We start from the raw sequence: 19752 nt of genomic DNA, 5'->3' as shown, positions 1-19752 counted from the left end.
AGTCAGCGCTCGCTTACGGCCACACCACCCTGAGCACGCCCGCTCTCGTCTGATCTCGGAAGCCAAGCAGGGTCGGGCCTGGTTAGTACTTGGATGGGAGACCGCCTGGGAATACCAGGTGCTGTAAGCATTTAATTCTTTATTTAATTAATTATTTAATTATTTATTCATATAATTTTTTTCCAGAAATGCATCCTTTCTGTAAGCGTTCGCCGATGGCATGGCGTTGCCACATTAGTCTTGAAGTGGCTCTCGAATCGAGTCAGCGCTCGCTTACGGCCACACCACCCTGAGCACGCCCGCTCTCGTCTGATCTCGGAAGCCAAGCAGGGTCGGGCCTGGTTAGTACTTGGATGGGAGACCGCCTGGGAATACCAGGTGCTGTAAGCATTTAATTCTTTATTTAATTAATTATTTAATTATTTATTCATATAATTTTTTTCCAGAAATGCATCCTTTCTGTAAGCGTTCGCCGATGGCATGGCGTTGCCACATTAGTCTTGAAGTGGCTCTCGAATCGAGTCAGCGCTCGCTTACGGCCACACCACCCTGAGCACGCCCGCTCTCGTCTGATCTCGGAAGCCAAGCAGGGTCGGGCCTGGTTAGTACTTGGATGGGAGACCGCCTGGGAATACCAGGTGCTGTAAGCATTTAATTAATTATTTAATTATTTATTCATATAATTTTTTTCCCAGAAATGCATCCTTTCTGTAAGCGTTCGCCGATGGCATGGCGTTGCCACATTAGTCTTGAAGTGGCTCTCGAATCGAGTCAGCACTCGCTTACGGCCACACCACCCTGAGCACGCCCGCTCTCGTCTGATCTCGGAAGCCAAGCAGGGTCGGGCCTGGTTAGTACTTGGATGGGAGACCGCCTGGGAATACCAGGTGCTGTAAGCATTCAATTCTTTATTTAATTAATTATTTAATTATTTATTCATATAATTTTTTTCCAGAAATGCATCCTTTCTGTAAGCGTTCGCCGATGGCATGGCGTTGCCACATTAGTCTTGAAGTGGCTCTCGAATCGAGTCAGCGCTCTCTTACGGCCACACCACCCTGAGCACGCCCGCTCTCGTCTGATCTCGGAAGCCAAGCAGGGTCGGGCCTGTTTAGTACTTGGATGGGAGACCGCCTGGGAATACCAGGTGCTGTAAGCATTTAATAAATTATTTAATTATTTATTCATATAATTTTTTTCCAGAAATGCATCCTTTCTGTAAGCGTTCGCCGATGGCATGGCGTTGCCACATTAGTCTTGAAGTGGCTCTCGAATCGAGTCAGCGCTCGCTTACGGCCACACCACCCTGAGCACGCCCGCTCTCGTCTGATCTCGGAAGCCAAGCAGGGTCGGGCCTGGTTAGTACTTGGATGGGAGACCGCCTGGGAATACCAGGTGCTGTAAGCATTTAATTCTTTATTTAATTAATTATTTAATTATTTATTCATATAATTTTTTCCAGAAATGCATCCTTTCTGTAAGCGTTCGCCGATGGCATGGCGTTGCCACATTAGTCTTGAAGAGGCTCTCGAATCGAGTCAGCGCTCGCTTACGGCCACACCACCCTGAGCACGCCCGCTCTCGTCTGATCTCGGAAGCCAAGCAGGGTCGGGCCTGGTTAGTACTTGGATGGGAGACCGCCTGGGAATACCAGGTGCTGTAAGCATTTAATTCTTTATTTAATTAATTATTTAATTATTTATTCATATAATTTTTTTCCAGAAATGCATCCTTTCTGTAAGCGTTCGCCGATGGCATGGCGTTGCCACATTAGTCTTGAAGTGGCTCTCGAATCGAGTCAGCGCTCGCTTACGGCCACACCACCCTGAGCACGCCCGCTCTCGTCTGATCTCGGAAGCCAAGCAGGGTCGGGCCTGGTTAGTACTTGGATGGGAGACCGCCTGGGAATACCAGGTGCTGTAAGCATTTAATTCTTTATTTAATTAATTATTTAATTATTTATTGATATAATTTTTTTCCAGAAATGCATCCATTCTGTAAGCGTTCGCCGATGGCATGGCGTTGCCACATTAGTCTTGAAGTGGCTCTCGAATCGAGTCAGCGCTCGCTTACGGCCACACCACCCTGAGCACGCCCGCTCTCGTCTGATCTCGGAAGCCAAGCAGGGTCGGGCCTGGTTAGTACTTGGATGGGAGACCGCCTGGGAATACCAGGTGATGTAAGCATTTAGTTCTTTATTTAATTCTTTATTTAATTAATTATTTATTATTTATTCATATAATTTTTTTCCAGAAAAGCATCCTTTCTGTAAGCGTTCGCCGATGGCATGGCGTTGCCACATTAGTCTTGAAGTGGCTCTCGAATCGAGTCAGTGCTCGTTTACGGCCACACCACCCTGAGCACGCCCGCTCTCGTCTGATCTCGGAAGCCAAGCAGGGTCGGGCCTGGTTAGTACTTGGATGGGAGACCGCCTGGGAATACCAGGTGCTGTAAGCATTTAATTCTTTATTTAATTAATTATTTAATTATTTATTCATATAATTTTTTCCCAGAAATGCATCCTTTCTGTAAGCGTTCGCCGATGGCATGGCGTTGCCACATTAGTCTTGAAGTGGCTCTCGAATCGAGTCAGTGCTCGCTTACGGCCACACCACCCTGAGCACGCCCGCTCTCGTCTGATCTCGGAAGCCAAGCAGGGTCGGGCCTGGTTAGTACTTGGATGGGAGACCGCCTGGGAATACCAGGTGCTGTAAGCATTTAATTAATTATTTAATTATTTATTCATATAATTTTTTTCCAGAAATGCATCCTTTCTGTAAGCGTTCGCCGATGGCATGGCGTTGCCACATTAGTCTTGAAGTGGCTCTCGAATCGAGTCAGCGCTCGCTTACGGCCACACCACCCTGAGCACGCCCGCTCTCGTCTGATCTCGGAAGCCAAGCAGGGTCGGGCCTGGTTAGTACTTGGATGGGAGACCGCCTGGGAATACCAGGTGCTGTAAGCATTTAATTCTTTATTTAATTAATTATTTAATTATTTATTCATATAATTTTTTTCCAGAAATGCATCCTTTCTGTAAGCGTTCGCCGATGGCATGGCGTTGCCACATTAATCTTGAAGTGGCTCTCGAATCGAGTCAGCGCTCGCTTACGGCCACACCACCCTGAGCACGCCCGCTCTCGTCTGATCTCGGAAGCCAAGCAGGGTCGGGCCTGGTTAGTACTTGGATGGGAGACCGCCTGGGAATACCAGGTGCTGTAAGCATTTAATTTTTAATTAATTAATTATTTATTCATATAATTTTTTTCCAGAAATGCATCCTTTCTGTAAGCGTTCGCCGATGGCATGGTGTTGCCACATTAGTCTTGAAGTGGCTCTCGAATCGAGTCAGCGCTCGCTTACGGCCACACCACCCTGAGCACGCCCGCTCTCGTCTGATCTCGGAAGCCAAGCAGGGTCGGGCCTGGTTAGTACTTGGATGGGAGACCGCCTGGGAATACCAGGTGCTGTAAGCATTTAATTAATTATTTAATTATTTATTCATATAATTTTTTTCCAGAAATGCATCCTTTCTGTAAGCGTTCGCCGATGGCATGGCGTTGCCACATTAGTCTTGAAGTGGCTCTCGAATCGAGTCAGCGGTCGCTTACGGCCACACCACCCTGAGCACGCCCGCTCTCGTCTGATCTCGGAAGCCAAGCAGAGTCGGGCCTGGTTAGTACTTGGATGGGAGACCGCCTGGGAATACCAGGTGCTGTAAGCATTTAATTCTTTATTTAATTAATTATTTAATTATTTATTCATATAATTTTTTTCCAGAAATGCATCCTTTCTGTAAGCGTTTGCCGATGGCATGGCGTTGCCACATTAGTCTTTAAGTGGCTCTCGAATCGAGTCAGCGCTCGCTTACGGCCACACCACCCTGAGCACGCCCGCTCTCGTCTGATCTCGGAAGCCAAGCAGGGTCGGGCCTGTTTAGTACTTGGATGGGAGACCGCCTGGGAATACCAGGTGCTGTAAGCATTTAATAAATTATTTAATTATTTATTCATATAATTTTTTTCCAGAAATGCATCCTTTCTGTAAGCGTTCGCCGATGGCATGGCGTTGCCACATTAGTCTTGAAGTGGCTCTCGAATCGAGTCAGCGCTCGCTTACGGCCACACCACCCTGAGAGCGCTAGAGAGCAACAAGGAAGTGTTTGGCTACAGTAGGGAGGGAAAGGCTCTCCCAACAGTTTGCTTTATTTTGTTTATTTTCAAAAAAAGTTTTCTATTTGTCGTTAAATATTGTTGCATATTTCTTTTTGTTGAAAAAGATTTGTTACAGCAGCTCTGAGCTTTGCTCAGAAGCTGAAAAAAAGGCGCTTTTCCGCACAATGGACGGCCTACCTGGCAAAGACTTGAACATGGAGGAAGAGAAACATATGGAGAAAGATCAAGGAACAGACAATGGACTAAGTGAATTTCAGAATGGCAAACATGGTGAAGATGAAGGTAGGAGGATGCATGGATTTGAATACAAAAAATATTCTAAGGAAGCAACATTGATTGTCAATGCGGCTCAGGTGAAAGAAGTTAAAGCTGAAGATGTCATCAATTCTTTGAAAGAAAAAATTGGAGTTACAAACATTTTAGCTGTGAGACCAAGAGCAAACAAGGAATATGAAATGACACTGGAAAATGAGAAAGTATGTGAAATTCTTAAAGAAGGTCTTATTATCAAAGAAATTTTGTGTGAAGTAAGAAGCTTACAAACAAAGGAATGCATTGTTTCCTTCATGCACCTGCCTGCTTATATTTCTGATGAGACTATAACAAGTAAGCTATATGCGTGGGGAGTAACACCAAATTCAATAATCAAAAGGAGATATTATCCAGGAACACAGATCACAGACGGCACCCGTTATGTGAAAGTAAAGTTTCCTAAAGAAGTACCATCACTCCCTTACAGTACACGATTTGAAACAGCAGAAGGGGAGCAGTATTTCAGGGTAATACATGATCGTCAGATAAAACTCTGCAGATTGTGTATGGGGCCTGGACACATAATGAAGGACTGTCCGGAGTTTAAATGTCATAACTGTGGAGAGACGGGGCACTTTGCCAGAGAATGTGATGCAGTGCGCTGCCCAGATTGTAAAAAGGTGCTAGTGAAATGTGAATGTTGGTGGGAACAAGAAAATGAAGCAGGAAAAGAGGCGGAAGATACTAAAGATGTCCAAAATAATGATGAAGACGATGAGGAATATACAGAAGCAATGGAAGAGGAGTTGGTGGAGGAGGAAGAACAAAAGGGAGATACAGTGGAAGAGGATGTGGACAATGAAAATGAGGATGGAGGATTAAAGAGTAAAGAAGGCGAACAAGAACTATCAAAAATACAAGAGGAGATGGACAGAGATGAAAGAAGTGACATTAAAAAAGACTGGGAAGAGGTGACAACAAGAAGAAGACAGATAAGGGTAAGCCCAAATATTGAAAAGGCTAAAAGAAGGAAGAAAAGGGAGAGGGGTAGCAATATTAATTAAAAAAGGAGTGTGTGAGAATGTGAAGGAGGTTTATAATGATGGTGAAGGTAAATGTATGGCAATAGAAATTAATGAAGAAGGGGATAGAATTGTTTTATGTAATGTTCATGCACCTGTAGTAGAAAAAGAAAAAGTAGTATTTTTTAACACATTAAGGGCATTAATTGAAAAGTGGGGAAAGGTTTTAATAATGGGGGATTTTAACACTGTATTTGGCAAAATGGATATGGCAGAAGGGATGATTTTCAAATCGGATAGAGGAAGAAAAGAGCTTAAAAGTTTGATGGAAGAAAATGACCTAGTGGATGTTTGGAGAGAAAGGAATGAAGGTATCAAAGAATTCTCACGAGAACAAATAGTTAAAAATTTTATTTGTAGAAGCAGAATAGATTTTATGATTTGTAACAGGGACTTTATGAAAGTAGTTGATAATATTTATTATAAAGAAACGTCTCTTAGTGATCATAAAGTTTTATGGGGACATATGGATCTAAGTGGAGTGAAGAGGGGGCCAGGCTTGTGGATTTTAAATACAGAACTTTTAAAGGAGGTGGGTTTTAAGAAAAGAATTAAGGAATTGATAAAAGAGGAACAAAAAACTTCAATGTACAAAGAAGATAAGAGAATATGGTGGGATAATGTTAAATACAGAATAGGGAAATATGCTAGAGACTTGAGTAAATTAGTGCAAAGGGCAAAAAATGCTAAGGAGAAAGAAATAAGAAATGAATTAAAACAGATTGTAAATGAAGGAGGAGAAAACATCCAAAAAACATTCATATTAGAAGAAAAACTAAGAGAAATAGAGGAGAAAAAATTTAAAGGGGCAATGATACGAAGTAAAGCTAAATATATGGTAGAGGGGGAAAAGTGCACAAAGTTTTTCTTTAATCTGGAGAAAAATAGACAGAGGGCTAGTTTGATCAAAGAATTAAAAGGGAGGAATGGGGAAATGGTTAAAGAAACAGGAGGAATTTTAAGGGAAATAATGGAATTTTATAAGAAGTTGTTTAGTAGAGAAGGAATAGGAGAAAATGAAAAAGAATTTTTAATAGAAAAAATTAAGAAGAAGTTGGACACAGATGATAAAAAATTAAGTGACGAACATATTAAAGAGGAAGAAATAGAAGAAGCTATAATGCAGTTGAAGAATTGTAAAAGTCCAGGAAGAGACGGATTGCCTGGCGAATTCTACAAAACATTTAAGGAAGTGCTGGTACCGATCTTGAAAGAAGTGTTTGATGAGATTTTTAAAAAAAAGGAAACAAGTAATTTTATGGGAATAGGGATTGTTAAATTGATTTATAAGAAAAAGGGAGATAAACATGATTTACAAAATTATAGACCATTAACTATGTTAAATACAGATTTTAAACTTATAGCGAAGATTTTAGCCAATAGATTGAAGAAAATTTTACCTAATATAATAGAAACAAATCAGGCATATGCGATACAAGGAAAGGACATTACAGATACTGTTTGCAACATAAGGGATGTGATGAGTTATATGATGGCTAAAAAGAAAAGTGGGTATGTTATAAGTCTCGATCTTGAAAAAGCATTTGATAGAGTAGAGCATGAGTTTTTATTTGGGATTTTAGAAAAGTTTGAGTTTGGAGAGAACTTTATAAAATGGTTGAAAATTCTATATAGTGGAGCCAAAAGTCAAATAAAGTGTAATGGGTTTTTAACTGAGGCCTTTATTATAACTAGATCCATTAGACAAGGATGTCCATTGTCAGCTCAATTGTATAGTCTTGTGGCTGAAACGCTCGGGCTGGCAATAAGAGAAGAAAAGGAAATTAAGGGGATAGATTTAGAAGAAAATGAAGAACTACAAAAAATATACCAATATGCAGATGACACCACATTAATAGTGAGAGATATTAAAAGTGTCCGGAAAGCAATGGAAATTTTAGAAAAATATTGTAAAGGTTCAGGGGCAAAAATAAATATACAGAAAACAGCTTATATGCAAATAGGGGAGGGAGAAAAAATTGAAAGTTTCTACCCATTTAATAATGAAGAAAGCTTGAAAATTTTAGGGGTAAGAATTGGAAAAAATGAAAAAAATATGAGGGATTTGATCTGGGAAGAAGTGGTTGGAAATATGGAAAGAGTTTTAAATTTTTGGAAACAAAGAGATCTAACGTTAAGAGGAAAAGTATTAGTTTTAAATGCACTTATGTTGGCTAAAATGTGGTATGTGTTGGGGGTTACACCATTACCAACAAACACAACAAAAAGAATAAAAGCAGCAGTTTTAAATTTTTTATGGGATTCTAAACCTTCAAAAATTGCATATGAAACAATAATAGGGCCGGTGGAAGAGGGTGGATTAGGTTTACAAGATCCGGATTTAAAGAAAAAGAGTTTTAGAATCAAAACAGTTAAAAGGTTTTTAAATGATGAAAATCAGGAAGAATGGAAAAAGATAATGAGGATATTTTTAAACAAGTGTGGAAATATGGGAATAGGTTCAGATATTTTGTGGATGAAATTGAAGCAAACTATGATAACTGGAATACCAGAATTCTATGTGGAAGTTCTAGAAGCATGGAGGGACTTTAAAAAACACTTATGTGTAAAGCCGGGGAAAAGAGAGGAATTCTTAAATCAACCACTGTTTTTAAATGAGAATATATTATTCATGGATAAAGAACTGTATTTTAAACAATGGATTAATGCTGGTTTCAAGAGAATTAGAGATGTTTTATATGAAGTAAAAAAAGGATTTCTACCCTTGCACGCCATTATAGATGAAATAGAAGAAGTTGAAGATACCGTTAATGTGAAAATCATAGAAAAACAATATAATCAGGTAAAAGAAGCAATTCCAAAACACTGGATTGAGCAACAAGAGATAAAAGGGAATAATGAAGAAAACTTTAAGATATTTCTAAAAGAAAAGGGAGAGGACGCCCTTTTTAATCAATGTAATGTTAAGGATTTTTATGTCCTTTTTAGAAAGGAGGCTTTTAAGGAGCCTATAGCTTCACAGTTCTGGGAAAAAGTTTTCAATGATATTGACAAGAACATCTTATGGAAAAATTTGAGAAAATGGTATATGGATGCAAGGATGGAAAACTTGGACTTTTGTATAAGGCATAACATTGTATTCTCAGAATTAAAGTTGTATAAAATTGGGATGGTACAAAGTCCCCTATGTAAAGTTTGTTTAGTCAAAGATGAGGGGATTCTGCATATGTTCATATCATGTACAGAACTTCAGACGTTTAGGTTAAAGATAAAAAATGTGGTAAAAGTATTGATGGGTGAGAAAAGTATTGACATTGAGAATGAGCAAAGATGGAACTGTGTGTTTTTATTTGGTGTCAACATAGAATGTGAAATGAGAAATGTGATAAATATTTTTTTAAGTGTGGCAAGGTATACAATATGGTGTAGAAGAAACTTAGTAAGAGAAAGAGGAAAGAAAATTGACCTGTGGGTTAATTATAAAAGAAAATTGGAAGAATATGTAAAGAAGCTGGAGGTGTATTTCGATAATGAAGGTAAATTGGAAGTATTTGATAAGTTAATATTGAAGAATAATCCCTTTGTAAAAAATACACTGAATTGTCTGGAATTGCAATTGTAAAAACAAGTTACAATGTCTTTCATTTTTCATTTTTACTCCTATGTTAAGTATTTAAAATGATAATGTGAATATTTTGTGTTGTAAGCAGAGATTTGTTTGAAATAAAATTTTGTAAAAAAAAAAAAAAAAAAAGCACGCCCGCTCTCGTCTGATCTCGGAAGCCAAGCAGGGTCGGGCCTGGTTAGTACTTGGATGGGAGACCGCCTGGGAATACCAGGTGCTGTAAGCATTTAATTCTTTATTTAATTAATTATTTAATTATTTATTCATATAATTTTTTCCAGAAATGCATCCTTTCTGTAAGCGTTCGCCGATGGCATGGCGTTGCCACATTAGTCTTGAAGAGGCTCTCGAATCGAGTCAGCGCTCGCTTACGGCCACACCACCCTGAGCACGCCCGCTCTCGTCTGATCTCGGAAGCCAAGCAGGGTCGGGCCTGGTTAGTACTTGGATGGGAGACCGCCTGGGAATACCAGGTGCTGTAAGCATTTAATTCTTTATTTAATTAATTATTTAATTATTTATTCATATAATTTTTTTCCAGAAATGCATCCTTTCTGTAAGCGTTCGCCGATGGCATGGCGTTGCCACATTAGTCTTGAAGTGGCTCTCGAATCGAGTCAGCGCTCGCTTACGGCCACACCACCCTGAGCACGCCCGCTCTCGTCTGATCTCGGAAGCCAAGCAGGGTCGGGCCTGGTTAGTACTTGGATGGGAGACCGCCTGGGAATACCAGGTGCTGTAAGCATTTAATTCTTTATTTAATTAATTATTTAATTATTTATTCATATAATTTTTTTCCAGAAATGCATCCTTTCTGTAAGCGTTCGCCGATGGCATGGCGTTGCCACATTAGTCTTGAAGTGGCTCTCGAATCGAGTCAGCGCTCGCTTACGGCCACACCACCCTGAGCACGCCCGCTCTCGTCTGATCTCGGAAGCCAAGCAGGGTCGGGCCTGGTTAGTACTTGGATGGGAGACCGCCTGGGAATACCAGGTGCTGTAAGCATTTAATTAATTATTTAATTATTTATTCATATAATTTTTTTCCCAGAAATGCATCCTTTCTGTAAGCGTTCGCCGATGGCATGGCGTTGCCACATTAGTCTTGAAGTGGCTCTCGAATCGAGTCAGCACTCGCTTACGGCCACACCACCCTGAGCACGCCCGCTCTCGTCTGATCTCGGAAGCCAAGCAGGGTCGGGCCTGGTTAGTACTTGGATGGGAGACCGCCTGGGAATACCAGGTGCTGTAAGCATTCAATTCTTTATTTAATTAATTATTTAATTATTTATTCATATAATTTTTTTCCAGAAATGCATCCTTTCTGTAAGCGTTCGCCGATGGCATGGCGTTGCCACATTAGTCTTGAAGTGGCTCTCGAATCGAGTCAGCGCTCTCTTACGGCCACACCACCCTGAGCACGCCCGCTCTCGTCTGATCTCGGAAGCCAAGCAGGGTCGGGCCTGGTTAGTACTTGGATGGGAGACCGCCTGGGAATACCAGGTGCTGTAAGCATTTAATAAATTATTTAATTATTTATTCATATAATTTTTTTTCCAGAAATGCATCCTTTCTGTAAGCGTTCGCCGATGGCATGGCGTTGCCACATTAGTCTTGAAGTGGCTCTCGAATCGAGTCAGCGCTCGCTTACGGCCACACCACCCTGAGCACGCCCGCTCTCGTCTGATCTCGGAAGCCAAGCAGGGTCGGGCCTGGTTAGTACTTGGATGGGAGACCGCCTGGGAATACCAGGTGCTGTAAGCATTTAATTCTTTATTTAATTAATTATTTAATTATTTATTCATATAATTTTTTTCCAGAAATGCATCCTTTCTGTAAGCGTTCGCCGATGGCATGGCGTTGCCACATTAGTCTTGAAGTGGCTCTCGAATCGAGTCAGCGCTCGCTTACGGCCACACCACCCTGAGCACGCCCGCTCTCGTCTGATCTCGGAAGCCAAGCAGGGTCGGGCCTGGTTAGTACTTGGATGGGAGACCGCCTGGGAATACCAGGTGCTGTAAGCATTTAATTCTTTATTTAATTAATTATTTAATTATTTATTCATATAATTTTTTTCCAGAAATGCATCCTTTCTGTAAGCGTTCGCCGATGGCATGGCGTTGCCACATTAGTCTTGAAGTGGCTCTCGAATCGAGTCAGCGCTCGCTTACGGCCACACCACCCTGAGCACGCCCGCTCTCGTCTGATCTCGGAAGCCAAGCAGGGTCGGGCCTGTTTAGTACTTGGATGGGAGACCGCCTGGGAATACCAGGTGCTGTAAGCATTTAATAAATTATTTAATTATTTATTCATATAATTTTTTTCCAGAAATGCATCCTTTCTGTAAGCGTTCGCCGATGGCATGGCGTTGCCACATTAGTCTTGAAGTGGCTCTCGAATCGAGTCAGCGCTCGCTTACGGCCACACCACCCTGAGCACGCCCGCTCTCGTCTGATCTCGGAAGCCAAGCAGGGTCGGGCCTGGTTAGTACTTGGATGGGAGACCGCCTGGGAATACCAGGTGCTGTAAGCATTTAATTCTTTATTTAATTAATTATTTAATTATTTATTCATATAATTTTTTCCAGAAATGCATCCTTTCTGTAAGCGTTCGCCGATGGCATGGCGTTGCCACATTAGTCTTGAAGAGGCTCTCGAATCGAGTCAGCGCTCGCTTACGGCCACACCACCCTGAGCACGCCCGCTCTCGTCTGATCTCGGAAGCCAAGCAGGGTCGGGCCTGGTTAGTACTTGGATGGGAGACCGCCTGGGAATACCAGGTGCTGTAAGCATTTAATTCTTTATTTAATTAATTATTTAATTATTTATTCATATAATTTTTTTCCAGAAATGCATCCTTTCTGTAAGCGTTCGCCGATGGCATGGCGTTGCCACATTAGTCTTGAAGTGGCTCTCGAATCGAGTCAGCGCTCGCTTACGGCCACACCACCCTGAGCACGCCCGCTCTCGTCTGATCTCGGAAGCCAAGCAGGGTCGGGCCTGGTTAGTACTTGGATGGGAGACCGCCTGGGAATACCAGGTGCTGTAAGCATTTAATTCTTTATTTAATTAATTATTTAATTATTTATTCATATAATTTTTTTCCAGAAATGCATCCTTTCTGTAAGCGTTCGCCGATGGCATGGCGTTGCCACATTAGTCTTGAAGTGGCTCTCGAATCGAGTCAGCGCTCGCTTACGGCCACACCACCCTGAGCACGCCCGCTCTCGTCTGATCTCGGAAGCCAAGCAGGGTCGGGCCTGGTTAGTACTTGGATGGGAGACCGCCTGGGAATACCAGGTGCTGTAAGCATTTAGTTCTTTATTTAATTCTTTATTTAATTAATTATTTAATTATTTATTCATATAATTTTTTTCCAGAAATGCATCCTTTCTGTAAGCGTTCGCCGATGGCATGGCGTTGCCACATTAGTCTTGAAGTGGCTCTCGAATCGAGTCAGCGCTCGCTTACGGCCACACCACCCTGAGCACGCCCGCTCTCGTCTGATCTCGGAAGCCAAGCAGGGTCGGGCCTGGTTAGTACTTGGATGGGAGACCGCCTGGGAATACCAGGTGCTGTAAGCATTTAATTCTTTATTTAATTAATTATTTAATTATTTATTCATATAATTTTTTCCCAGAAATGCATCCTTTCTGTAAGCGTTCGCCGATGGCATGGCGTTGCCACATTAGTCTTGAAGTGGCTCTCGAATCGAGTCAGTGCTCGCTTACGGCCACACCACCCTGAGCACGCCCGCTCTCGTCTGATCTCGGAAGCCAAGCAGGGTCGGGCCTGGTTAGTACTTGGATGGGAGACCGCCTGGGAATACCAGGTGCTGTAAGCATTTAATTAATTATTTAATTATTTATTCATATAATTTTTTTCCAGAAATGCATCCTTTCTGTAAGCGTTCGCCGATGGCATGGCGTTGCCACATTAGTCTTGAAGTGGCTCTCGAATCGAGTCAGCGCTCGCTTACGGCCACACCACCCTGAGCACGCCCGCTCTCGTCTGATCTCGGAAGCCAAGCAGGGTCGGGCCTGGTTAGTACTTGGATGGGAGACCGCCTGGGAATACCAGGTGCTGTAAGCATTTAATTCTTTATTTAATTAATTATTTAATTATTTATTCATATAATTTTTTCCAGAAATGCATCCTTTCTGTAAGCGTTCGCCGATGGCATGGCGTTGCCACATTAGTCTTGAAGTGGCTCTCGAATCGAGTCAGCGCTCGCTTACGGCCACACCACCCTGAGCACGCCCGCTCTCGTCTGATCTCGGAAGCCAAGCAGGGTCGGGCCTGGTTAGTACTTGGATGGGAGACCGCCTGGGAATACCAGGTGCTGTAAGCATTTAATTCTTTATTTAATTAATTATTTAATTATTTATTCATATAATTTTTTTCCAGAAATGCATCCTTTCTGTAAGCGTTCGCCGATGGCATGGCGTTGCCACATTAGTCTTGAAGTGGCTCTCGAATCGAGTCAGCGCTCGCTTACGGCCACACCACCCTGAGCACGCCCGCTCTCGTCTGATCTCGGAAGCCAAGCAGGGTCGGGCCTGGTTAGTACTTGGATGGGAGACCGCCTGGGAATACCAGGTGCTGTAAGCATTTAATTCTTTATTTAATTAATTATTTAATTATTTATTCATATAATTTTTTTCCAGAAATGCATCCTTTCTGTAAGCGTTCGCCGATGGCATGGCGTTGCCACATTAGTCTTGAAGTGGCTCTCGAATCGAGTCAGCGCTCGCTTACGGCCACACCACCCTGAGCACGCCCGCTCTCGTCTGATCTCGGAAGCCAAGCAGGGTCGGGCCTGGTTAGTACTTGGATGGGAGACCGCCTGGGAATACCAGGTGCTGTAAGCATTTAATTCTTTATTTAATTAATTATTTAATTATTTATTCATATAATTTTTTTCCAGAAATGCATCCTTTCTGTAAGCGTTCGCCGATGGCATGGCGTTGCCACATTAGTCTTGAAGTGGCTCTCGAATCGAGTCAGCGCTCGCTTACGGCCACACCACCCTGAGCACGCCCGCTCTCGTCTGATCTCGGAAGCCAAGCAGGGTCGGGCCTGGTTAGTACTTGGATGGGAGACCGCCTGGGAATACCAGGTGCTGTAAGCATTTAATTCTTTATTTAATTAATTATTTAATTATTTATTCATATAATTTTTTTCCAGAAATGCATCCTTTCTGTAAGCGTTCGCCGATGGCATGGCGTTGCCACATTAGTCTTGAAGTGGCTCTCGAATCGAGTCAGCGCTCGCTTACGGCCACACCACCCTGAGCACGCCCGCTCTCGTCTGATCTCGGAAGCCAAGCAGGGTCGGGCCTGGTTAGTACTTGGATGGGAGACCGCCTGGGAATACCAGGTGCTGTAAGCATTTAATTAATTATTTAATTATTTATTCATATAATTTTTTTCCAGAAATGCATCCTTTCTGTAAGCGTTCGCCGATGGCATGGCGTTGCCACATTAGTCTTGAAGTGGCTCTCGAATCGAGTCAGCGCTCGCTTACGGCCACACCACCCTGAGCACGCCCGCTCTCGTCTGATCTCGGAAGCCAAGCAGGGTCGGGCCTGGTTAGTACTTGGATGGGAGACCGCCTGGGAATACCAGGTGCTGTAAGCATTTAATTCTTTATTTAATTAATTATTTAATTATTTATTCATATAATTTTTTTCCAGAAATGCATCCTTTCTGTAAGCGTTCGCCGATGGCATGGCGTTGCCACATTAGTCTTGAAGTGGCTCTCGAATCGAGTCAGCGCTCGCTTACGGCCACACCACCCTGAGCACGCCCGCTCTCGTCTGATCTCGGAAGCCAAGCAGGGTCGGGCCTGGTTAGTACTTGGATGGGAGACCGCCTGGGAATACCAGGTGCTGTAAGCATTTAATTCTTTATTTAATTAATTATTTAATTATTTATTCATATAATTTTTTTCCAGAAATGCATCCTTTCTGTAAGCGTTCGCCGATGGCATGGCGTTGCCACATTAGTCTTGAAGTGGCTCTCGAATCGAGTCAGCGCTCGCTTACGGCCACACCACCCTGAGCACGCCCGCTCTCGTCTGATCTCGGAAGCCAAGCAGGGTCGGGCCTGGTTAGTACTTGGATGGGAGACCGCCTGGGAATACCAGGTGCTGTAAGCATTTAATTCTTTATTTAATTAATTATTTAATTATTTATTCATATAATTTTTTTCCAGAAATGCATCCTTTCTGTAAGCGTTCGCCGATGGCATGGCGTTGCCACATTAGTCTTGAAGTGGCTCTCGAATCGAGTCAGCGCTCGCTTACGGCCACACCACCCTGAGCACGCCCGCTCTCGTCTGATCTCGGAAGCCAAGCAGGGTCGGGCCTGGTTAGTACTTGGATGGGAGACCGCCTGGGAATGGCTCATGACCCCTCCAAGTCCCTATCCTGGGTCCCGATCACCTTGGAAAAAGCCAGGTAAACAGATCAGTAGGACGGTGGAGGGAGGAGATGTGTTAGATATTGGTGGGGCCAAATAGAGGTCAATGTTTTCTCACTTCAGAACATCAATTCTAAATTTACTGTTCTTTTTATGTTTTTGTGAGTAAGACCATGAAGACTAGAATCTTTGACTTCAATGTTTTATTAAGTATAATATGATGTCTGTCACTTAATGTAACATACATCATGCTTTAATGAAAACAATAAAAAAACAAGCAATGTAACAAATGTTTTTGCTCATATCTATTTGATGTATGAATGGATGCACTTTACAAATAAACTTGAGACTTTTAGTTACAATGTTTGCAAGATCACTGAAAAAATCTAAGAAGCTATATTAGGGCTACTTGAATAAAGTGTAATTTGCTCATATCTGAGATATTATTCACTCTATATGCCCTATTCGCCCTCTAGAAAGCATGAAAAATGTACACATAAAATGGCCTTAATGGAATTTTAGAAAAATACTTAATCTTTACCATACTGGTAAGTAATTCAGCCTCTGCTATACTCAATACAGTTTCATGTGACAGTCTTTACCTCTATTAAGTGGACAAATGGAGAACAAGAGAGAGGAATCATATATTCGGAAACATTCTTTTTTTTATTTGTTCAACAATATATATCTATAGAAATAAATAAACAACACAACAATAATAACAATAACACAGGTCACAAGGTAAACAGAATAGAATTTACATTAATTATTAAGTAATTTAGCAGAAAATAGCTAAATAGGTACTAATAAGTTATTATTTACAGGATTCTTTTTAAGATTTATACATGTACACATTGAACAATATACAATATAAGTACAATCAGTGTTGGGGAAAGTTACTTTCCCCAATACTGTGTACAATATATACAAGGGGATGAAGTAAACTAGGTCTGATCCAGGTCTGAACCAGGTACAAGCCATACCCCAGAAATCTGCTATTGTGATTTGGGGGATGTAGTTGGCCCTCTAATTGTTATTTGTCTTCATTTTTAGTTCTTCATCTACTACACTTTTGAAGTGTTCGAAACTGTTGAACACAACACCTTCAAAACCTGAAGTGGTGGACTTTCTAGTTGCTGGGCAATACGTAAATATTTTTCGGCTACTTTCAGCAGCCTTGTCTTTGGACGGCGTGTACCTGCCCACCACACTGGGGTACTTGGTAGGCCCCACAAGGCTTCGGGGATTTATGAGGCTTGATTGGTCTGGATGTCAGCGCAGGAGGCGGTGCGAAAGGTATGAACCCTTGACTGCTGGATGCCCCACAGAGCATCATGGATGGTCCCTGTGGCTATGCAGGAACCACTACAAGGACAGGTGCTTTTGACGCTCTGGATGGGATGTACGTGGCCACAGGGGGTTTAGGTTGAATGGGCCGGTTCACAAACTCTTCCACATCTATCCTGCAAAAATAAATCATACATGCGATGATGAGTTTAATTCATAAGAAATAATGGGTATGACTATCAATTTACATGGTTTGTTGTGTTTAAGTTTAAACCATTCAGCTGATGAATTCAGTTATGTTCACATGTAAGCAATAAGGTATGAGAGGCTGTGCTGTATCGTGAATAAGTAACGGCTGAAGGGGTTGCAGGCACTCCGCTTCGTGTCACTTATTCACGACACAGCACTTGCCTCAAGTACCTTATTGCTTTTATAAAAAAGTTACCACACAATATTAAAGTTAAAAAATGTGTTAGTGCAACTTTAATGAAGTTATATCAGTAAAAGCATTTCTTCCGCTAGAAAAAATAGTCCCTGACCGTGAACAAGAACGTTCCAATGTGTAATATGCATGAAAGCTCACATAAAAACAACAAACTGATCTCAAACTTTGTCTCATTCTATGTTTATGTTTATACGTTTGGTTGCTAATGGTTTTACAGCTTACCTCCGCTTCTGATCATGCCTTTTTCCAGCTGCATGACATAGGCTCTGGTACTGAACCTGAGGTCGATCTGGAGCTGGAAGGGATTCTGACAGAGTAGGAGCTGCTGGCATTGGTTCTTCTGACAGCACTCGTTGGTGGGGTTTCACCTTTGGCATTACGGTTGCCCTGTAGTTAGCCTTGGCATTCAGATTGGGCAGTTAAGGAGCATCATATCATTCTTGTTGTAGGCCAGCACTGCACTTGCAAGGGCACTCATAAACACCCCATAGTTGGCATGGCTCTGTTTGATGACAACAGCATCCCAGCGTGCAGCCAGTGTCGGATGTCCAGTCGGATCACAGTGCCCTTCTGTGCCCAGTCCCTGAACAGATTCTCCAGGAAGGATGAAGCACTGTCACAATAAAAATTTTCAGCATGTGTTCTTTGTTTTTTTTTTTTGACAAATATTATCAGGGTATATGTATGTGTTATTACCTACCGACAACAGTTGTTATCTGCATATATGACAGCTGGTGCAGGAGCCCTAGCTCATTCAAAGAGGGCCATCAGACCTTTGGCCATACGTCTGTAGCACCCCTCAGACTCAGCTGCCACCACCACTGTGGTCAAGAACTGGCCCCACTCGTTCAGCACACTGGTGATATACTGCATGGTGCCCTGGCCATCACCATATATCTTCTTAAGGACCTGGAAAACACAAAGCAGAACATTCATTTGATAGTTTCTATCAATAACCTGTCTGCCCAATATAATTGATATGAATTACAATGCATGTACATTTTGTATCCATCACATTTGAACGCTGAACAGTGAGGCCAAAGTCCCTTATTCAAAACAATAGGTTTGCTCAAGTCATTTTAAAGTGACTAAACAAATATTAAGTCTGCTGAACTTCATGAATTTATACAATACACATACCTTTTTTGTGCCATCAATGCAGAGGATTTCTCCAGACATCTTCTCCATCTCCATGATCATGTGCGCACGCCTCAGCACACGGGCACAAGGAAGGGTGTAAGTACCAACAGCTTTGACAAAGGACAGGATGCTCTTCTGAGACGATGCAGATCCATCCATACACTGCAGCTTGGCCTCTCCCTGCCTGTACAGACGGACGCATGGGTACAGGTGTTGTTTTTGGTGGCTGCTCAGATGCTTTTTCACTGAGAAGCTTTGCCCACACACTTCACACACATGTTCCTTTGGAAGATGAAGCTGCATGTGCCGAGTCAGGTTGGACTTCACAGAGAAACTCTTGTCACGCACTTGTGTCCCTCCACATCCATGATTTCTATTTGTTGTAATAAAACAGAAACATATTCAGATTGGTTTCTTCTTTTCAAACTGTACAGGGGACTAAACACTGGAAAACCAGGAGATGCAAAACATGTACACAAGTAACAGTACTGCTAATACTATTACTTAAAGTAAAACTAAAAAGGTATTTTATTGATGTTATCAGATTTACTTTTTAATGTGATATTTCATATGATTAGCTGAAAGTACAAAAGGTAATGGTTTTATAATTGTAGACTTTATTTTTGCTTGCCTTGTGTTTTCAGTGTTTTAACATGTTATTGACTGTTAATGGATTATCATATTGTACAGTATGTAGTCAGTCAATTCCAACAGGAAAAACTGGCATTAGTATTACTAGCAATAAGTAAAATCTACCTGTATTTGGATAGTAGGTTAGTCTTAATGTCCAGCCCTGATTGTGTTTGGGTATTTCCAAAGTATTTAATTTGAGTAAAATATTACAAAGACTCGAAGAACTGCAGTTTACGATACACGTTAGCATTTAACTTAGATGGGCGATTATATTTTCTCTATTAAAGCTTTTAAAACTTTAATAACTTTGTAATTACTGCACGTAAATCCACGCGAATCCATACGAAAAACGGTTAGAAAGCATTTATATGAATATACTGGTAAATATACTCGACTTACCTCTTGTTTGCGATCTCAATCAAACGATGATAGTAGTGTTATTTACGTTTGTCACTCGCGTGATGCACTTAATATTCAAAGCAACGGCGCCATCTGATTGGTGGGTTGAGGAAGCGGCCTGCTCAACAGAGCTCAGTGATTGGTTGGTTGAGCAGCTCAACTTGCTCAACGGCGCTCAATGATTGGTCGGCATAGGGACTTGGAGGAGAGAACGCCTGGGAATACCAGGTGCTGTAAGCATTTAATTCTTTATTTAATTAATTATTTAATTATTTATTCATATAATTTTTTTCCAGAAATGCATCCTTTCTGTAAGCGTTCGCCGATGGCATGG

At 41.9% G+C, this 19752-nt stretch overlaps 39 non-coding genes across 39 annotated transcripts; all 39 read left to right on the top strand.

The window, feature by feature from the left end:
- The first annotated feature begins 11 nt into the window (after positions 1-11).
- LOC141354689 (5S ribosomal RNA) lies at positions 12-130 on the top strand. The gene has a single exon (XR_012361120.1). It is a non-coding gene; the product is annotated as a 5S ribosomal RNA (ribosomal RNA).
- Positions 131-271: 141 nt separating this feature from the next.
- Positions 272-390, top strand: LOC141354688 (5S ribosomal RNA). The gene has a single exon (XR_012361119.1). It is a non-coding gene; the product is annotated as a 5S ribosomal RNA (ribosomal RNA).
- Positions 391-531: 141 nt separating this feature from the next.
- LOC141354687 (5S ribosomal RNA) lies at positions 532-650 on the top strand. The gene has a single exon (XR_012361118.1). It is a non-coding gene; the product is annotated as a 5S ribosomal RNA (ribosomal RNA).
- Positions 651-780: 130 nt separating this feature from the next.
- On the top strand, positions 781-899 carry LOC141354686 (5S ribosomal RNA). The gene has a single exon (XR_012361117.1). It is a non-coding gene; the product is annotated as a 5S ribosomal RNA (ribosomal RNA).
- Positions 900-1040: 141 nt separating this feature from the next.
- Positions 1041-1159, top strand: LOC141353375 (5S ribosomal RNA). The gene has a single exon (XR_012360472.1). It is a non-coding gene; the product is annotated as a 5S ribosomal RNA (ribosomal RNA).
- A 129-nt stretch (positions 1160-1288) lies between these two features.
- Positions 1289-1407, top strand: LOC141354685 (5S ribosomal RNA). The gene has a single exon (XR_012361116.1). It is a non-coding gene; the product is annotated as a 5S ribosomal RNA (ribosomal RNA).
- Positions 1408-1547: 140 nt separating this feature from the next.
- Positions 1548-1666, top strand: LOC141354684 (5S ribosomal RNA). Its single transcript, XR_012361115.1, has one exon. It is a non-coding gene; the product is annotated as a 5S ribosomal RNA (ribosomal RNA).
- Positions 1667-1807: 141 nt separating this feature from the next.
- LOC141354683 (5S ribosomal RNA) lies at positions 1808-1926 on the top strand. Its single transcript, XR_012361114.1, has one exon. It is a non-coding gene; the product is annotated as a 5S ribosomal RNA (ribosomal RNA).
- A 141-nt stretch (positions 1927-2067) lies between these two features.
- Positions 2068-2186, top strand: LOC141358502 (5S ribosomal RNA). Its single transcript, XR_012364997.1, has one exon. It is a non-coding gene; the product is annotated as a 5S ribosomal RNA (ribosomal RNA).
- A 152-nt stretch (positions 2187-2338) lies between these two features.
- On the top strand, positions 2339-2457 carry LOC141357256 (5S ribosomal RNA). Its single transcript, XR_012363738.1, has one exon. It is a non-coding gene; the product is annotated as a 5S ribosomal RNA (ribosomal RNA).
- A 141-nt stretch (positions 2458-2598) lies between these two features.
- Positions 2599-2717, top strand: LOC141354682 (5S ribosomal RNA). The gene has a single exon (XR_012361113.1). It is a non-coding gene; the product is annotated as a 5S ribosomal RNA (ribosomal RNA).
- Positions 2718-2846: 129 nt separating this feature from the next.
- Positions 2847-2965, top strand: LOC129455747 (5S ribosomal RNA). The gene has a single exon (XR_008648486.1). It is a non-coding gene; the product is annotated as a 5S ribosomal RNA (ribosomal RNA).
- A 141-nt stretch (positions 2966-3106) lies between these two features.
- LOC129416322 (5S ribosomal RNA) lies at positions 3107-3225 on the top strand. The gene has a single exon (XR_008635266.2). It is a non-coding gene; the product is annotated as a 5S ribosomal RNA (ribosomal RNA).
- Positions 3226-3357: 132 nt separating this feature from the next.
- LOC141354680 (5S ribosomal RNA) lies at positions 3358-3476 on the top strand. The gene has a single exon (XR_012361111.1). It is a non-coding gene; the product is annotated as a 5S ribosomal RNA (ribosomal RNA).
- A 129-nt stretch (positions 3477-3605) lies between these two features.
- On the top strand, positions 3606-3724 carry LOC141358204 (5S ribosomal RNA). Its single transcript, XR_012364693.1, has one exon. It is a non-coding gene; the product is annotated as a 5S ribosomal RNA (ribosomal RNA).
- A 141-nt stretch (positions 3725-3865) lies between these two features.
- Positions 3866-3984, top strand: LOC141357560 (5S ribosomal RNA). Its single transcript, XR_012364047.1, has one exon. It is a non-coding gene; the product is annotated as a 5S ribosomal RNA (ribosomal RNA).
- Positions 3985-9461: 5477 nt separating this feature from the next.
- Positions 9462-9580, top strand: LOC141354679 (5S ribosomal RNA). Its single transcript, XR_012361110.1, has one exon. It is a non-coding gene; the product is annotated as a 5S ribosomal RNA (ribosomal RNA).
- A 141-nt stretch (positions 9581-9721) lies between these two features.
- LOC141354678 (5S ribosomal RNA) lies at positions 9722-9840 on the top strand. Its single transcript, XR_012361109.1, has one exon. It is a non-coding gene; the product is annotated as a 5S ribosomal RNA (ribosomal RNA).
- A 141-nt stretch (positions 9841-9981) lies between these two features.
- On the top strand, positions 9982-10100 carry LOC141354677 (5S ribosomal RNA). Its single transcript, XR_012361108.1, has one exon. It is a non-coding gene; the product is annotated as a 5S ribosomal RNA (ribosomal RNA).
- A 130-nt stretch (positions 10101-10230) lies between these two features.
- Positions 10231-10349, top strand: LOC141354676 (5S ribosomal RNA). Its single transcript, XR_012361107.1, has one exon. It is a non-coding gene; the product is annotated as a 5S ribosomal RNA (ribosomal RNA).
- A 141-nt stretch (positions 10350-10490) lies between these two features.
- On the top strand, positions 10491-10609 carry LOC141357747 (5S ribosomal RNA). The gene has a single exon (XR_012364234.1). It is a non-coding gene; the product is annotated as a 5S ribosomal RNA (ribosomal RNA).
- Positions 10610-10739: 130 nt separating this feature from the next.
- LOC141354675 (5S ribosomal RNA) lies at positions 10740-10858 on the top strand. The gene has a single exon (XR_012361106.1). It is a non-coding gene; the product is annotated as a 5S ribosomal RNA (ribosomal RNA).
- Positions 10859-10999: 141 nt separating this feature from the next.
- LOC141354674 (5S ribosomal RNA) lies at positions 11000-11118 on the top strand. The gene has a single exon (XR_012361105.1). It is a non-coding gene; the product is annotated as a 5S ribosomal RNA (ribosomal RNA).
- Positions 11119-11259: 141 nt separating this feature from the next.
- Positions 11260-11378, top strand: LOC141357559 (5S ribosomal RNA). The gene has a single exon (XR_012364046.1). It is a non-coding gene; the product is annotated as a 5S ribosomal RNA (ribosomal RNA).
- A 129-nt stretch (positions 11379-11507) lies between these two features.
- On the top strand, positions 11508-11626 carry LOC141354673 (5S ribosomal RNA). Its single transcript, XR_012361104.1, has one exon. It is a non-coding gene; the product is annotated as a 5S ribosomal RNA (ribosomal RNA).
- A 140-nt stretch (positions 11627-11766) lies between these two features.
- LOC141354672 (5S ribosomal RNA) lies at positions 11767-11885 on the top strand. The gene has a single exon (XR_012361103.1). It is a non-coding gene; the product is annotated as a 5S ribosomal RNA (ribosomal RNA).
- Positions 11886-12026: 141 nt separating this feature from the next.
- LOC141354671 (5S ribosomal RNA) lies at positions 12027-12145 on the top strand. Its single transcript, XR_012361102.1, has one exon. It is a non-coding gene; the product is annotated as a 5S ribosomal RNA (ribosomal RNA).
- Positions 12146-12286: 141 nt separating this feature from the next.
- Positions 12287-12405, top strand: LOC129416336 (5S ribosomal RNA). Its single transcript, XR_008635270.2, has one exon. It is a non-coding gene; the product is annotated as a 5S ribosomal RNA (ribosomal RNA).
- Positions 12406-12558: 153 nt separating this feature from the next.
- On the top strand, positions 12559-12677 carry LOC141354669 (5S ribosomal RNA). The gene has a single exon (XR_012361100.1). It is a non-coding gene; the product is annotated as a 5S ribosomal RNA (ribosomal RNA).
- Positions 12678-12818: 141 nt separating this feature from the next.
- LOC141354668 (5S ribosomal RNA) lies at positions 12819-12937 on the top strand. Its single transcript, XR_012361099.1, has one exon. It is a non-coding gene; the product is annotated as a 5S ribosomal RNA (ribosomal RNA).
- Positions 12938-13066: 129 nt separating this feature from the next.
- Positions 13067-13185, top strand: LOC141354667 (5S ribosomal RNA). The gene has a single exon (XR_012361098.1). It is a non-coding gene; the product is annotated as a 5S ribosomal RNA (ribosomal RNA).
- A 140-nt stretch (positions 13186-13325) lies between these two features.
- On the top strand, positions 13326-13444 carry LOC141354666 (5S ribosomal RNA). The gene has a single exon (XR_012361097.1). It is a non-coding gene; the product is annotated as a 5S ribosomal RNA (ribosomal RNA).
- A 141-nt stretch (positions 13445-13585) lies between these two features.
- Positions 13586-13704, top strand: LOC141354665 (5S ribosomal RNA). Its single transcript, XR_012361096.1, has one exon. It is a non-coding gene; the product is annotated as a 5S ribosomal RNA (ribosomal RNA).
- Positions 13705-13845: 141 nt separating this feature from the next.
- LOC141354664 (5S ribosomal RNA) lies at positions 13846-13964 on the top strand. The gene has a single exon (XR_012361095.1). It is a non-coding gene; the product is annotated as a 5S ribosomal RNA (ribosomal RNA).
- Positions 13965-14105: 141 nt separating this feature from the next.
- LOC141354663 (5S ribosomal RNA) lies at positions 14106-14224 on the top strand. Its single transcript, XR_012361094.1, has one exon. It is a non-coding gene; the product is annotated as a 5S ribosomal RNA (ribosomal RNA).
- Positions 14225-14365: 141 nt separating this feature from the next.
- On the top strand, positions 14366-14484 carry LOC141354662 (5S ribosomal RNA). Its single transcript, XR_012361093.1, has one exon. It is a non-coding gene; the product is annotated as a 5S ribosomal RNA (ribosomal RNA).
- A 129-nt stretch (positions 14485-14613) lies between these two features.
- LOC141354661 (5S ribosomal RNA) lies at positions 14614-14732 on the top strand. Its single transcript, XR_012361092.1, has one exon. It is a non-coding gene; the product is annotated as a 5S ribosomal RNA (ribosomal RNA).
- A 141-nt stretch (positions 14733-14873) lies between these two features.
- On the top strand, positions 14874-14992 carry LOC141354659 (5S ribosomal RNA). The gene has a single exon (XR_012361090.1). It is a non-coding gene; the product is annotated as a 5S ribosomal RNA (ribosomal RNA).
- A 141-nt stretch (positions 14993-15133) lies between these two features.
- On the top strand, positions 15134-15252 carry LOC141354658 (5S ribosomal RNA). Its single transcript, XR_012361089.1, has one exon. It is a non-coding gene; the product is annotated as a 5S ribosomal RNA (ribosomal RNA).
- Positions 15253-19752: the final 4500 nt, after the last annotated feature.

The sequence above is a fragment of the Misgurnus anguillicaudatus genome, chromosome 21, assembly GCF_027580225.2.
Source record: "Misgurnus anguillicaudatus chromosome 21, ASM2758022v2, whole genome shotgun sequence".
NCBI classification, from domain to species: Eukaryota; Metazoa; Chordata; class Actinopteri; order Cypriniformes; family Cobitidae; genus Misgurnus; species Misgurnus anguillicaudatus.
The sequence above is the reverse complement of the archived record's forward strand: the minus strand, read 5'-3'. Positions and strand labels throughout refer to the sequence as shown.